Below are 17,460 nucleotides of genomic sequence, written 5' to 3' on the forward strand. Positions count from 1 at the left end.
GAGATTGGTGTAGAAAACAAAATTAGTTCAAATTTTCGCCACCAGAGGTAATTGTGGCGCTGAACAACGCCATGTACGTGCAGCGTGGAAGAAAAACGACACTAGTGATGCTAAATGATAAGAAAGACTGTAATTACCTCTCCAGGCGCTTACTCACGCCTGCATGTGTTTCAGTGACACGGATTTGAGGGCCACTATGTGCAAGAAGTGAATTAATGGTGATCCGATGTTTGCTTCTTTTTTCTTCCCACACTCTTTGTGTTGTGTTCAAAAGGTCCCGGGTTCGGGTTCCGGTGAAGACACACGTAAGTCAGATCCCACGTTACCCTGTAGGTCCCGTTCTTAGAACGTCATTATCATTTCATACGGTACTAATCATCATTCATTTTCCTTGCTCAAGGACCTCCAAAAAATTATCATCACTCATAACACATCGCTACTCCACGGGGTTATTAGTTGGAGCACAAATCAACGCCACGCATTGCACGGGGGCACATTTTCGGCCTTTCTTTCATTGAATATCAATATCATTTGTGTTACATACCTTAATCACCGTACTTAACACTGAACAGAAACACAATAGCCTCTGGAAGCGAGATTTGACACTAATCTTTTCCTGGAATTTTGGAGGGAGCTTGCATTTTAGGGAGCAAAGGAAAGACTATCATTTAACTTCGTTTTGGGAAAAATATCCAATAATTTTAAAGAGACGCTTCAGTTCAAGAGGCCTCATCCCCCAAAATCTGCCACTGACCACGGGGTATTAATAACGTTAGTAATCAATGTCACGACATCCACAGAAAGGGTAATTACAGCTTTTCTTATCATTTAGCATCACTAATGTCATTTTTCTTCCACGCTGCACTTAGTTGGTGTTGTACACTAGTCAACCACAAAGTCCACACGGCGCGAGCTGGTAGTTATTATTAGAATTCACATATTCTCCAAACATCAGAAACTAGTCAATAGTCTTACGTTCACGTGAATTTACCAGGATCACTGTATTTTTCGATTTTGTAGATTTTGACGCCGATACAAATGAAAATTTTACAGTACAATCCGGTACAAACGATTCGTACAGAGAAATCTTCCGATTTGTAGAAATGTGTATTCTTATCCTGCTAAGTTCACGTGAACTTAGCAGGACCACTTTATTTTTCGATTTTTTTCTAATTTGAGACCAATACAAACGAAAATGTTTACGGTACAAACCGGTACAAACGCAGTACAAACGTATGTTATACAAACATTGAAATTTTCAAAAGTGATCCTGCTACGTTCACACTCGTGAAAAACATGGAGAGAAGTACCCCAGGAAGATCGACATTTTAACTTCTGTTGTAGTGTAGTCAAACAGGTAATTCAGTCTTTCCTAATTCCTAGTCAACGAACCCCTAGGGATCGTTGGTACAAATTTATAGTTTCTGTGGCACTATGCACATCTCATAATTTATAGGAGAGATAAATCATTAATGTATAGGGGTGGCTCGTATATAGTATGTTACTGACTATAGTAATTGTAATTCTATACAAATAGTTTCGATATGGAACACTGTGTAGACTAAGAACGGAGATAATGGTCACTGGACTTAAAATCGTTAGAATCGTTAGTGCATACCAGACAGGATGAACGAAACATTCCAGAACCGCTTTATTGGTCGACGTGGGTCTGGGACTGGCCAGCTCGATCTCCCGATTTCAAAACATCTAACTTTTTTCTTATGGGCCGAACTACGGGGAACCATCACAAAAGAGTTTCACAGGATACCAGTATGGGTCTGTCAAGCTACTTGTGACAAACGTAGCTCTTCGTCTCCAGGCATCCATTTGGATGGTGGATTGGTGTCCATGGAGAACAGAGATTAAAATTCTTGTAAGGGAATGTTTGAGAGTAATGTGTGCATGTTCAATTTTTTGTACAAGTTATGTTGCTAGTTTCTTGACCTCAGTCCTTGAAAGACCATATACGAAATTATGGTCCGTCCTGTACATATGTACTGCATGTTGTGCGCTTATAGCATAAATAATGGTTTTGTAACTTAATTGCTGGTAATATTGCTACCTATCCCTCTATTACTATTACTACGCAATACCAAAATTTAAAGGTGTGAGATCCATACCTTGCCTTAGAAATGAAAAAAAAAAGGTTGGCAGCTCTGAAGTAAATAGGAACCATTGGTCTGAGGGATTAGAATGACGATTCAGGGTTCAAGTAGTTCCGAAGAGCATGCTGGAGTTTTAACTGTCTTGCGTCAAAGTCACCGTTAACCCATGAAGATCTTAACGGATTGACTGAGTTAATGAGCTCGAGCGACAATCACTCTATCTCTCTATTACAAAAACAAAGAAAGGATTTTAAAAATTCGCTTTTTTTTCAGAAATATTGTGTGAAATAACGCACAGCGTTACCTGTTTAGATGTTTTCAGGGTAACTCAATTTAACGATCACGGCCGAAATAATAGCTCTAGATATCTATTGCAAAAGACAACAACAAAGCTCAGAAACTCGCTTTCGTTTGAGAATTATCTTTTGGATTTGTATAAGATATTGATAGCCACCGTTATAGTCGCCGTTACCCTTCAAGATATTAACGGATTCACTCCATTAATTAACTTGATTGACATAATTGCCCAAGCAATTGATAGAAATAGAATAAAAAACATGCTTTCAATCAAGGTCTGTTGTGTGGAATGGCTTAAATACGGACGTGTTTTAAGAAATCAACCTTAAAAGACCCACAGGGGTAATCCTAATAAAATAAGTTGGAGGATTTTGGAGTCAAATGTCTAGGTTGGAGGGATTTGAAAAAAAAAACTGGTTAGCATATTTACTGTGTATGTGGGAGGCCCTGGCTTTGAATCCGATTACCTACCATCCTCACAAGTTTTTCTACTGTTTTGCCTCAGTTCCACCAGACAAATATTGAAATGGTAGGAGACACGAGTTCGGTAACTGGCGGAAACTCGCATGATTTGGGTCCCACGTTAAGGTGTTAAGTCCACGTCTCATAAAGGGACGCTAAACCGAAAATCAAATACATCACACTGTTTCAAAATATATCTTTTGGATATCAATAGTGTACAAATGTTACGTTTGTACAGAGAGAGTAACTACTCATTCATAATTTAAGGGATAAGAGACATAAGAAAGCGGTTTTCATTTCAAGTTGTGCAAGTACGATGAATTTTAAACTATAGGATTCAGTATTGAAACCAGCAATTGTACTTTATCACTTGAGTTTTTAATAGAATAATAAAATGATACTCTAAAAAATGATACTTGTACCAGGAACTTTAAATCTATATAAGGAAACCATTTCCTCAAAATGTGTTACGGTTTTGGTCTATGAAAAATCAATAATAAGACCAGATTCAGTAATAGTTTTCAATCACTTTTAGGTTCAGTAGCAAAATACAACTGTAAATGGAATCTATTTTAGAGACGCTAAGGCAGTGTGAAAGAACTGTTTTCTACCAGCATACTTTTACCATTTTTAGTGTATAAAGTGATAACGCTAGTGGAGGGCTGTAGTAGTAGTAGACATAAACTCTGATTTATTTTTATATATTTTGTTATTTTTATATATATTTATATATATATATATACTAGACGAATATATGGTTACTGAAAACGATCATTATACATCTTGATTAGCCTTCGAAAAGAAAGTCGACAGATGAGACAAATACTAATCGACACATCGTACTCAGTTGATCAAAATGATATTCGCGAAAGTAGAAACTCATGCGTAGTTTTTTTTTTTTTTTTTTTTTTTGAGAAAATGGAGAAAAAGTAATTACTTTGTAAATCTAAATATTGATTTTGTACGAGAACCATGCTAGTTGTTGAGATTTAAAAAAAATATATATTGAAATATACTTTTGCTAATCTCTTTATTATGATACTAGCAATATTGTAACATAGTGTATAGTATTGTACATGTAGTATTGTACATGTGTAAAATGTCAATTCAATTAGCTCAGAAATTGATTTATGGATAACTCGTGAATTTAACATAAATTACTCAAACAAGAGGATAGAGATGGGAATGAGAACTGACAACTCACATGGAACTAATATTACGGAAGGTTATGCTTCAATGCGTAAATGAAACTCACAAATTCAAATGGTAAAATAGCGACTAGATAGTTAGAAGATAAAGACAGGGGAGGAGAAGGGATTTAACTTTTAGGATAGGAAACAAGCACTTGCCGTAGTTGTCCTTTGTTCTCGACAATGCTGTATTTATTCCAAAGATGAGATGACTTTCTAAAGTTGCTGTGTAACTTGCTGCCATGGATGCAATGAAACCAATGCTGAATTTGACAAATGAATTTCATATTCCATGAATGGATTGTTGCAACTCAACTTATTGATGGTACCTGAATGGTGGGCTGGCCTTCCTTCCTGGGCTGCTTCTGCGGAAATGATTTTTTGTAGCTCCCAAGTGCCAGACGACCTGGAGACAATCCTAGCCTCCAATAGTGGTTGTTCTGATAATGCCCCTCACTACGTTTAACAACACAATGTAACACCCAAGGACAATGACGTCTTCGATCATACAACCTGGAAGGATCGTGCAATGGAAACGAGTGTGCCATGATTGTTCAAGGAACACTAGTTTATCGTTTATTGGCTTTTCTTACAGGAAGATAAAATGAATGTAGTGATTTTACAAATTCTTTTGTGACAATGGACAGCCTAGATAAAATGTTTCTTAAATTAATGAATTGGGGCAAAACTTAGGAACGACTTTACAATTAATCGTTTTTAACAGTAATTTAAATAGTCCAATGAAAACGTAGTCGAAATAACGTCACAGTATAGTAAAGTACTCTACACTATAGTCCATGATATAAAGCCTAAAATTATCTTTCACTCATACATTTTAATTTGTACCAAACGAAAATACTGTCCAAATATAAGGCATGTAATAGTCAACAAATCACATTGAGTTAAAGAAGATAACCGAAGAAAATCGAAAAAAAAAAGAACTTTTGTGGCGCTAAAACACACGTCGATCCTTGTCAGTAATTATTTAACAATTTCGTAATTTTGTTGCAAGAAATTATTATTTATTAACGTACTGTAACTGTAACAACAACGCTGTTAACTAGCTGATTGTTGTTGTTTCTCTTTCCCTAACAGTGGTACAGAAAGTCTTCATGCACAAAGTACTGGCAAGTTCGTTTTAAGTACTGTGAACTATTTGGGAAGAGTCTCTGTTTTTTTTTCTTTTTTTCTTTTTTTCTTTTTTTTTTTTTTTTTTTGTAATTCGTTTTGTCGGATACCATTGTTCTCAGGGCCGGATTTAGGGGGTGCAAAGGTGCATTTGCACCCTCCTTCGTTGTAAATATACACTATCTAAAACGAGAAGCTAGCAGTGAAAATAGCAACCCTTTCCGAAACTTTCTGCTATCATGTTTCGGTTTGGGGCTTAAAAGAAAGCAAAAGCAATAGTTTAACTTGATTTTCCAAAGGACGAAGGAGAAAGATTCTCCAAGCAAAATAATATAACATTTGTCAAGTGAGACAGAAAACAGAATGCAGGAGGAGAGAAGGGTATTTTTTGCTGCACTCCGCTTGCGACCCTCGTTAAAATACTTTCCTCCGTTCTGTGCATCAGTGTTGTCAGGGGTAGCGAATATTGTCACATGTCACTTTGAAGAGTTTCAGTATGATTGGTTATTTTGGTAGCTATCGGTGCAACCCCCTCAGACAATTCTGGATCCGGCTCTGATTGTTGTCATTGTTTTCTTTTTAATTCATAAAAAACATTCCCCATCAGGATTCTACCGCCTACAGTCGGACAATTTGTCCATGACGACCAGATGCCGCGGTCGGATTGCCGGCGCTGGCGTCTTTCGGCGCGATTTTCGACCGCAACGAATAGTTGCCTTGCCGAGCAGTCGGCAAACAGCCGAAAATGGGAATTAAATACACCGGCGACGGCGTCGGAAAGTTGTCTTGCCGAGCAGTCGGCAAACAGCCTTAAAGACGTAGTAAATGCGCCGGCGCCGCCGTCAAAAAGAGGCTGGCATAAGGAGTCGACAGAGGGTCGGAAAGAAGACTTTCCGACTGTTTTGCCGACTCTGACGGTCGGCAACAGTCGGCAAAGAGTCTGAAAAGGGCATTTTATTTTACGATTTTCGACCGCTTGCCGCCTCGGCAAAAGGTCGGCAACTTTGAACAAGTAGATCGTCGTGACGTCGCGGACGGGTGCCGGCTGCCTCCGGCGGCCCTCCACCATCGACGGCGGCAATTCCCCTTTCCGACCGCGACTTCCTGATGGGATTTCTTGGCCCTGATGGAAACTCCTTCAACTATTTCATCATGGAAGTAGTAACCTCCGTATCTATCTATCTATCTATCTACATATATATATATATATATATATATATATATATATATATATATATATATATAATATTTGGCATAAATACTCCACCTAATACACAGAAATTTCCAGTTGTAAGAAATACTTGTCCTAATATGCAAATGGGAGCCTTCCTGCGCTTGAATGTTTCTTAATTGGAAGAGATCATTGAATTTTAGCGAGAGATTGGCTTACACTGGCAAAATCCGTTGTGCACACAGCGATATATTATACAAATACACGGAATCCATATATTTACTATGGAAATCTGTGTGGAGCACGCGTTACCATTGTGCTACATACGTACTGCTTTTTATCCCGCTTAGGTGCTACATCATGCCCCTGCATGATGTTTGATATCTGATAGTCTTCCGTATATTACATACGTATACATATGTTACATACGTCAGCTATATGTTATATACATCCATCTGCACGTGAGGTCCTGATCGCTTATAGACAGTTCTTTCTTTCGTACTAAAAGTATATATGCACGGAACACTTATACAGAAACACGTTTGCTACAGAATATTACATGGAGTATGTACGTTAGCTCCAAAAACTACAGGTTTTACGCATGCAAAATACGTTTTTACATACGCCCATACGCCACATACATTCTTTTCTCCATGTACAGTATGACCAGCGACGCCGATTTTTGTGGGGGCGGAGTTGCTTTGAGGTATGTGGATTTCAATGGCCTAAATTCAAACAAACTCCAAGCAAATATATATATATATATATATATATATATATATATATATATATATATATATATATATATATATATATATATATATATATATATATACAGATCCAGAGACCCAAGTAATTTCTTGCTGCCCGGCCCCTCTCAGCACCCCTAGAATCGGCACCAATACTTGTGGTCTTAAGTATAAGCTCCTACATGATTGCTTGCCGCATGCTAGCCTGTCCCTTTTATTTGATTTTATTTGACTTTGGCTTATACAAAAAAGCTTATTTACGTTTAGCGCAAGCTGCAGTACGGGCAACCCAAACTTCACTTGCGAGACGCTTTCTTTAAGTTGAAGTAAAAAGCCAGGGCGCGTTAAATTTTCAGGTGTTCTTAAAAATCACGTGCTTTAACTTTCGGCGACAAGGTAGTGTTCTCGTTGTTAGCGTCTTTTTAGCATTCACCTTGAATAAAGGACAAAATTTTATATTTTTTTAAATTGTGCCGTCTAGTACTCTAGTCCCACGTACCTATAATGTTGTTCTTTATTTCCTCATATTTCGGTAACCATGAGGCATAAGGAATTGTAATATTTTTGTATAAAGCATAAATGTGAACATAGATGGCAGAAGATTTTAGTCTACTTATTTCGCGAAAGAATACAGAACTGTTGCAGATATTTTAATATGAAGTTAAAGTTTAACTTACAGTATAAACTTTGTCTGAATGCTGTTTAAAGTATAAACATTTTACTGCGTTTTTTAATATAAAAAGGTAGAAATTTCAAGTACTCACGGCTAATAGAAGAAGATATTGGATATTGGTAAGAAGCATCGTCGCACTTGTTTATACAACAGCACCATCGTTATTATTATAAATATTTTATTTTATTAGCAGATCGGAGTCGTGGATGTTTTCACGGCTGTGCATTTGCTTCAATAATTGGAAAGGTGAAGGGACATTTATATGTCATAGATGTTTTAGATGTACTCAAGTATTGTAGCACGGATGTAGCCAGACGATCGATATATAAGGATTTCTTATGTCCAGATATTTATGTTTTATCTAAATTCGCTTGCCGCAAGCTTCCATATGGCTTGTTTGGCGTGTCTTCTGCTTACAATAAGCTTAATAAGGCTTGGCATTGATGAGTTACTCTTACTTGGCTTGTGTTTGATATAATTTGACTTGCGTTTCACTTGTAAAGGCAAGCTTGCCTCAAGCCTTGCCTTCATGTAACTAACTAGCTTGCCAAAAGCTTGCAGCAAGCAAATTGGCTTGCATAGTAGGGCTTGCTTCAAGCCAAAGGCAAGTCTGTTGCAACCTTGCAGCAAGTTCAAATTGCTGTCTGGAGTGGTTTGTTCCGCTTAATACCGCCACATTTTTTCAGGTTACAGGCTGTTTAAAAATATATACACATTTTAAAATGGAATAGCAACTACATATATACTATTGTGAGTGTTACAATATTACAAAGAGAGAACTTACACTTAGTTTCTTTGTGCAATTACAATACTTGCTACAAACTTTCAAACACTTTTAAGCGCGATAATCTCATTTCTGGTGACATTTTCCAGAGTGGCCAGAGAGATTGCTTTGCAAGCCATTTCAATTTCATGGTTCTGTTCCTCTAGTGAGTATGGCTTCTTACTGTACCTACGTTCATTACGGCTCTTCACAGTTAAAAATCTAAAGGTTAAGTGCACCTCATACCTGAACATTTACCTGAAGCTGTAACGATTTATTTATGACTTAAAAGTTTTTCCTGATCGTCCCTTAAGCATATCCACACTGAGAGAAAAAAGAAAGCTAATTTTTAGTCTAGAAAACCCAGAGAGGTAAAATTTAACATGATTTTGTATAACACATAAGATTTTCTAAACCATTGTTGGTTAACCAGGATAAATTTGTACAGCTGTAAATAGACGAAAATCATGTGTAACTTCCTTTGGCACGTGCAGGCTACAGGAAATCATGGTTATGTATTTTAATAAACATTATTTGGTTGTGTATAGACACTATACAGTCTAGAAACTCTGCACAACACGGATTTTGTAGAATGCGGTTCTCTTGGAGTCGCACCAACAGAGCCGCCTGCAGCCGGAATTTAAGGATTTTCCTTTAAATGCACTTTATTTTCTATTCGTGTATCCCTCTTCCTTCATTTCCAAATTTACAGCGCAAACGCGCAATGCCCAGGCATTTTTGTGGTTCAGTTCCGTACTCCTGCCTCCATAGTTGTTGCCCTTCACAGAAATTGTCGAACTTCCACTGGCGCAAATCCGGGGGATGAAGGGGACATGTCCCCTCCAATCTTGGAACTGGAGAGATTGTCCTCCCTAAACAATCTGATGTGAAATGTGTTTTCTTTGGAGAGAAATGTGATGATTTGTGTCCGGCTGCCACAAAAGAAAGTGAGATGAAATTGATGTCCCCCAGACTAAGTCTCAAATCTGCCCGCCTCCCAATGTTGAAGACAACACTGGTCCCCTGATCCTCCACTTCATTGTTTTTCAACTTTATAAATATTTTGAACATCGCTTCAAAAAAAAATATATGGGAACGGTCTTACCACCCCGCCCCCCAATGTTGAAAGATTTGCGCCACTGCGAACTTCCAATAGGATTTCAGAATGTGTTCACGCTTTTCGAATGACAGCCGAATTTTTGCTATCGCTCTCCCCTAACATGATGCATGGCATCGTTTCGCAGTTTCTGAACGATAATACTACATGCTGAAGGTGTAGCCAAAACGAATTGAAGTCTATCGCAAGTATTAAATGTATTTAAGTTTTTTACCTATAGCTAGGCCTATATATATATAGGGCTATGTGTGTGTGTGTGTGTGTACTGTATATATACTCTGTTCCTCTATCTGTGTGTCCTACTGGGTGACAAGAGAAAATATCAAGAACTTTTCGATGGACCAAAATTAACATTGTGATCAGGATGTGATACTGAAACCAGAACTAATTGAAATCAGCAATTCCCTGTTTTATCGTTGATCACTATAAAGTAAAAATAATAATGGACAACGAGAAGCGTTTTTCTGCAATGAATTAAGCGTCCCACGAATATATTTTCGTATCCACTCTAATCCCTCTGCTAAAACTGGAAGTGGTAGAAATCTTCTGGTTGGAACAGGGGTGAAATACGGTCAAAGAGAGAATGTATTCTTAGGACGCTGAAATTCATATCAGAAAATTACTTCTTGCAACCTCTTACTGTTTTTGCTCTGAAATCTATTGATAGAGAAATGGACGAACAGAGATAACATTTTTATAAGATTACCGTTACTTATGTATAGCATAGTTTGGAGATCTAGAAATGTAGGGTTTGTTCGGAAAGTAGTAAGGCAGAATTGTTTTAAAAAACTATATTCACAATTTTGACACATCGACTTAATAGTTCTCAAAATATGCCCCTTCTGTATCAACACAGCGTTTCCAACGACTCTCCCAATCACTGAAGGCTCCTTGGAACGCAGAAACTTGAATGATCGTCAGCTCTCTTGTTACAGCCTCTTGAATGGCCAGGACCGAGCCGTGGTGCCGTTGTTTCATAACCCTTTTCAGTCTGGTAAAGATGAAGAAGTTTGAAGAAGCGACATCTGGGCTATAGGGTGGCCGGGAAAGCTGTATAATACCATGTTTGGTCATGGAAGTCGATGACAGCAAAGGTAATGTGGCTCGGCTCATTGTCATGATGAGGTTTCCATGATCCAGCGATTGCTGGACGGACACGGGCGACTCGTTTTCCGAGTCTTTCAAGTACTTCCACGTAGAATGCAGTATTCCAAGTCTGACCAGGTGGTACAAACTCAACTCTCTGTGAACCACTCCTTTGCAGTCAAATAATATGATCAACATCAATTTAATTTTCGACTTGCCCATGTGGGTTTTTTTCGCGCAACGTGAGGCGGGAGTGTGGCATTCAGAGCTTTGACACTTTACCCAGTCTCACTTGCAGTTTTACCAGTTGGACGCAAAACTTCACCGCGTAAGTTTGTAGAGATGACAATACATCTTGGAAATACACCTTAAATTCGATCTACATTCCGGGAAGGATTGGAGACGACTGGTGATAGGTGTGCTGGTAGCTAAGACCCACAACCATCCAACCAGCGCAGTAACATCCCCCTCCTTCACCATGTTTTGGCGGGAAAAAATCAATCTTACTTCCTTCCGGATAAACCCTGAACATAGCCATATTTCTTATGCGCATGTGTTTAATTAAGAAGCTTGATTGCCTGTGATTCATCATTATCTAAAAAACAATGTTGGCATGTAATAGTTATTACACAATATATGTACCTTTGTATCGAGGTTTTCAATGTTGCATGCAGTTAAGGGCCAAGAGTTAAAAACAATAATAGAAAAATAACAACAACTCTTTGTATAAGATATCTATTCAATGTAAACTTGAAACACAAAGACAAACTGGAATTTGTCCATTCCAGCCAAGCTCTTGCACTTTAATGTAGTCTGAAATATGCAATGCTAATTCCACACATGGGAATCCATAGCTCGTTGTAACTCGAATTTTGAATTATACCTGTTACACACGCGAAATGTTATGCATGCACATGTGAACGTTGGGGACTACGCGCTTCGGTTGAGCGCTCACCTGTTAAGGGACGCTTCATGTGTTCAAATCCTGCTCACATTAACTTTGCAGAGAGCGGGAAAAAATCATGGTTACACATATGTGGTTATTTAGAGGTATATTCACATTCCTTAGTATTTGATCATAATTCTGACCACTGTTTCATCTTCCATTTTATTTTGTTGTAAGATCACTATAGAGTTCAAATGGTAGTGCAGAATAATAAACTTAGGACGACTTTATGTGGTTAAGCCATAATTTCTGATACAAAAGGCTCTTGGTGCAATCGTAGTCCATGTAAGTTGATGGTAATTGATACCGAATACAAAGACTTGTTTCTTAGGGTTATTCAGTTTTTGAGTCATCAATTTTTCCATCATTAACCCACTTCCAAATATTGTTCAACTACCTTTATTCTTTTCCACTCTTCATAAAATAACGATGGAAGATTAAACTGAAGATGAAACAAATATAAAAATAATGACTTTAACAATTAATGTCAATCTTATATCTGCACTTTTAGGCCTACCACTCACTGGCGACAAAACAGTTTCGGAACTATCTCGTCGCTTTCACGTATAGTCAGCAACTTCACGGAGACAAAACAGTTTTGTTACTACACCCTCGCTCACTGGCGACGGCAACAGGAAAATTGTCATGCATTTGACATCACAATTTGGCGAGATTGAACACAGTATCATGGATTTCGAAGAATGCTAATGTTGAATTTAAAAAGGAAAAAGAAGAAAAAGAAGAGGTGCGGGTGAATTATATACAGTGAGAGATTGCTGAAGAGAAAATTTTACACGGTATATAATGATTTACGCAATTATTCCTCGAAGCTTATTTCATTTTTTTTACAACAGCGAATAACACTTCTTTCCACAATTTCTTCTTTAAATTTATATCCGAACATTCTTACAAACTTCTTTATATAACGCTGGGCATTTCTCTATTTCCTCAATTTTTCACTGTGTTTATCGTTAATTAAAGACATGTTAAATTCCATTGAAAACACTTCTTTTCACGCGCTACACACGGAACGAACTGTTGTGCGAAACAACTTGCATAATATATATTATTTTTGGGGTCTCCCGACTTGGAGGTACCTCGGCAGCTTTTCTGTCGCCGTCGCCTCAGTGAGCGGACCACCATAAGACTCAATGCATTTAGCCAGGGCAACAAGGTAGTTGCTCAACAGAAAGTTGCCAGTGGGCGGTAAGCATAAAGATGTTAATGGAAATACCAGCAACTCAGTACCAATCAGTGGTGGAGATAACGGCTCGACAGATCTGGCAGAAAGATTGGTGCGTCCTTTAACTCCCCGTCCCTCTTAATAGATTGTTTTATACTATGCTCATTAGAAAAACTCTCTCCATCCATATTTGTTATGCACTTTAAACGGTAACATTTTTTATAAAAAAAATATATGACGAAAAATTTTAACGTTTCCATATTCAATGCAGAAAATACTATGTAAAATGCTTTTCTGGGTGCAAATAAGAGAATAAAATTTCATGTTATTAAATTAACCTCTTAGTGATTATATATTATTTGTATTAACAGGAAGGGAATTCGTGTTATTGCTCATGAATTTGTTCCTTACGTAATCACTTTCAAATTCATTCCTTTTAATGTTTTTACGAGAAACGAAAATATTTTACAAATGGTGTATTTGAAAAAAAAAAAAGTGAAAGAGAATGAGCAGAAAAGAAAAATGATTAAATTTTATGGTCTTCACAAAGGAGAGTTTTGGGTTTCAACTCCCCTTTCAGCATGATATGAAAAAACAAACGTTTGCCATCTTAAGATATTTATATAAACATTATGCGTGTGTTCGGTATTTATATGAGCTTGGGTACTTGGGAAGTAAGTAACTGTCTTCCGATTGTAAAAAGAAAATCGTTCGGCATTGATTTTTTAGACAATTTTTATTACAGTTTCACATTACGAATTTGTCATTTTTTTTGAAAATTTGTCTAAATATAAGAGAGAAAAAAATTGATGGTTCATAGAAAATTAAAGAACCGCACAGCATTGGCACAACTCGGATATTTTGCTATTGATGACCATAGAGCCTTACTTCTGAAACTTGAAAGATGCTTCCAATGACCATAGACGTTATTGAATAAAGGACAGCCGTGTTTCAGGCGGATACTGGCCTCCCTCTAGATCCCTCTAGTCACGCCTATGCTCCACAGCAAAATATTCATGTGAGTATTAAAAAGCCAAGATCTACATCCATACTAAGTTCATTTAAGATCTGATGAGTTATGTGGATCCTGTACCATGTACACTGTTGTTCTTTCATTGATTTCTTTCTTGAAAAATAATAAAGAAAAGGACGAAAAAGTGAGACATGAGGCAAACTTACTGTTTTCACAATGTTACACAGACTGCTTATGAAAATCATAACTAAAGATCTTCCGAATTTAGAGACGTGAAGCACTCAAAATCTGCACACATTAAAATGATCGACTACCAACGATTAAAGGTAAGAAAATAAAGGAAAAACAACCCATATTTATAAATTTTTTCATGCGCTTGAGACAAGCTTGTATCTTTTAGGAAATTTTAATTTCTAATATTCATTAAAAATCTTGAAGTATAGGTGCGGAGAAACAGATCTCTTGTCACCAATATATATATCTAAACAAGTCTTTCCGATTAAACTAGCTGGTACGAAATGAAAATATATCTTTTGTTTGATGATTCAAAGTTTTGTCCTGTAATAACGGTAACTAGTAGTTTGGTTGGTGAGAAAAAGTTAAATGTGTCATGCCATGTAAGTGAACGAGAAAGAAAAAGAATAATAATTGTGTGGATAAGATTATTATTATGAATACAGTAGTTACATCAATGTATGTTTCATATATTCGTCAATAATATAAAGTTAAAAAGGGTAATAAAATATGTTTAAAATAGTTCAATGGTTTTGTTATATAATTAACAAACTCAGTAAAGGATTTGTGAGTGAAATATAATTGTTTTACTGTATAATAAGGAATATATATGACTAATAAAATAAAAGCAACCTTTGATGAGATAATTCGTGCAATAAAAGTAGTTGGAGAAAATGTAAGAATCTCAAGAAAATATAAGGAGGAAGGCATGATATCCAATGCAGCCGTGCATAATTTGAATTGTATTGTCGATCCATTCCACAGAACTGTGACACCGTGCCCTGGAAATGTCCGCTACGTTCTTCTACTGTCAGCAATAATATTATTGTAGCATCTTTGTCATTATTCGTTGAGATCAAACCAAAGAATCTCACAGTTCATTAGAGGGTAGAAGTAGAAAGTGAACGACAATTGCCTACTGTTTAAATTAGTAATCATTATAGCATAAGAATGAAAAATAAATAAAATATGATCTTTCAGTTTAACGTATCACGATTACGCTCTTTAGGCTAAAGGAGACTAAGATTAAGACAAGTGAATGATGATGGAAAAATTGGTGAAATGAAAATGTAGGACGAAACGAGAGTACCCCAAGATAACCCACGAACATGATGTCCACCACGAACTTATTTGGTTTGAAATCGAACCAGGAACCCCTGCACGAGAGGTAACTGCTTTACCACTGAGCCACCGTGACCCCATAGCAAAGAATGATTTCAAAAGATAATAATATCTATTGTGTCACTATTCTGCGCATCATGAACACAGTACAATCTCCCGTAAATGTACCGGAAATGCAATTTTTAGTTTTAAATTTTTCGAATGCCTTTTTGCAGGTCATAGCCACCTCACTTCCTAAAATGAAAGGAAAGAAATGCACACTGACAGAGCAATGACGAAAACGTCGAGGAGTACCATAAAAGCGTTTATTTATTTATTAGTTACACTCTCTCATCAGCTTGACGTACCATGCGTCATAAGCTGTCTTTTGTATAAGGCCTAGCCTAGCTGGGAAGTGTTAACGTGCCTTCGAGGATATTGTTCTGCATACGCACAATCGAGACCAGCACGCATACGCTCTCACTGGGATTGACAGCGCTTGACAGTGCTGGAGGGTAAAACCTATTGTCATCATTACACCCTGCTTGATCAAATCATTCCTCATAATCTGTAGGTGTAACACATCTTTTCATTTGGGCATCAGCCCAGGGGCAGATTTTCTATGGCGGCTGGGATCAGGGAAAACGATGAATGGCAAGCATACAGGATTACCTCAAGTTTTAGCTGGATCCTCCGAAAGCAACACTAAGGTCAAGACCTGCAAGAATCCCAGTCACACCTCTTCCACTCTTAGCAAATCTCAGCAGCGGCGAGGTTCTCAAGCGTCAGTTAGCTCTGCCACTTCAGTCATTTCTTCTGGTTCTGTCCGCAGCAGATCGCCACATGGATCAGAACAGACAGATAGTTACGTCGAACGCCTTGAAGAATCTCCACCTCCGAAAAAGCAACATCTCGCTTTTAATCCAGGTCTAATCCAAGTTCCAATGGACATAGCTACATCTTCAAATCACTCTGACGGATCTACTACACCTTCAGTCCATTCGATATTGCTCACGAATTTCGACGTAAAATTCAGCAGTCCAAGGTTTGTCGCCATACAACTACTCAAGTACCTCCCTCGAGCAGCTATATCACAAATCATCCATACGAGGAATGGTATCATTTTAAAAACGCCGGACCCACTCTCCTCGCTACAATAAAAAACAAAGTGCCTATTGACACTTTTGATCCAAATGCAAAGATTCAATCACCCAACTTCTCTACACCTAACCAGCCTCCACACCCGAAACGATCACCATTGTTATCTGTCGTTATTCGGGAGGTTGACCCCTCTTATACAGATGAAGAGGTTCAAGAGGAGCTCAAGCTAGAGGGCCACACAATTACGAAAGTAATATGCATTCGAAACGATAAAGGTCCTTCCTATATGGTCCGTATACTTACAGACCATGAAGATACCATTGACGAGTTACTAGTGTCAGATGCATACAACCACAAGCACAGAGTACAACCATCACGATCACCAGTTTCTATACCAGTCCGCTGTGAACGTTGCCAGATCTACAATTCTCATCACACATCCGATTGTAAAACTTCAAGTAAATGTGGCTACTGTGCTGGTCCCCATAACACCCGGACTTGTAACGAGCAGCATCCGACCTACAGTTACAAGTGTAAGGGGAAATCGGACCCTATTCACGATCATCCCGAACTCATTGTTCCCCTGCGACCACCGACACCAGTTCAAACCAATTCACACCCGATTGACGTTCCTGTTTCATTAGACCAGCTATTGACGTTTGCAACACTAGCTTTGAAAAACATCCATTCTTTCATTAGACCTCATATCCTACAACAAATCATTCTTGCAGCAAGAATCACTTTTCATGTTAATTTTACTGCAACTTATTCCAGAAATACTGTTTATTTTCATAAAGTCCATGCTAGTTCACTCGTTTAACATCATGGCTTCAACTTTTCTCTTTCTGAACATCCAATCACTACCAAAACACAAAGTTTTATTTGAACAGCAGCTTCTTGACGAACATGTTACATGTTTCTTACTCAATGAAACCTTCCTAACAAACTCTCATACTTGCCGGTTACCACGATATACCATGTTACATTCTGCAAATCCTGTACCTGCACATCGAGCCAATAGGGGAGTGGCCATAGGGATTTCCCCTCACATCCCTTTTCGCCAGCATCAGTATATTGCAACAGCTCTTCTCGAACATCTCCTTGCCCCAGTTTATTTCAAAAATATCATCATCACCCTAGCAACTATATACATCAGACCAAATCATCCATTACATCTGCAG

Source organism: Thermobia domestica, chromosome 3, assembly GCF_964235325.1.
Source record: "Thermobia domestica chromosome 3, izTheDome1.hap1.1, whole genome shotgun sequence".
In the NCBI taxonomy this organism is placed as follows: domain Eukaryota; kingdom Metazoa; phylum Arthropoda; class Insecta; order Zygentoma; family Lepismatidae; genus Thermobia; species Thermobia domestica.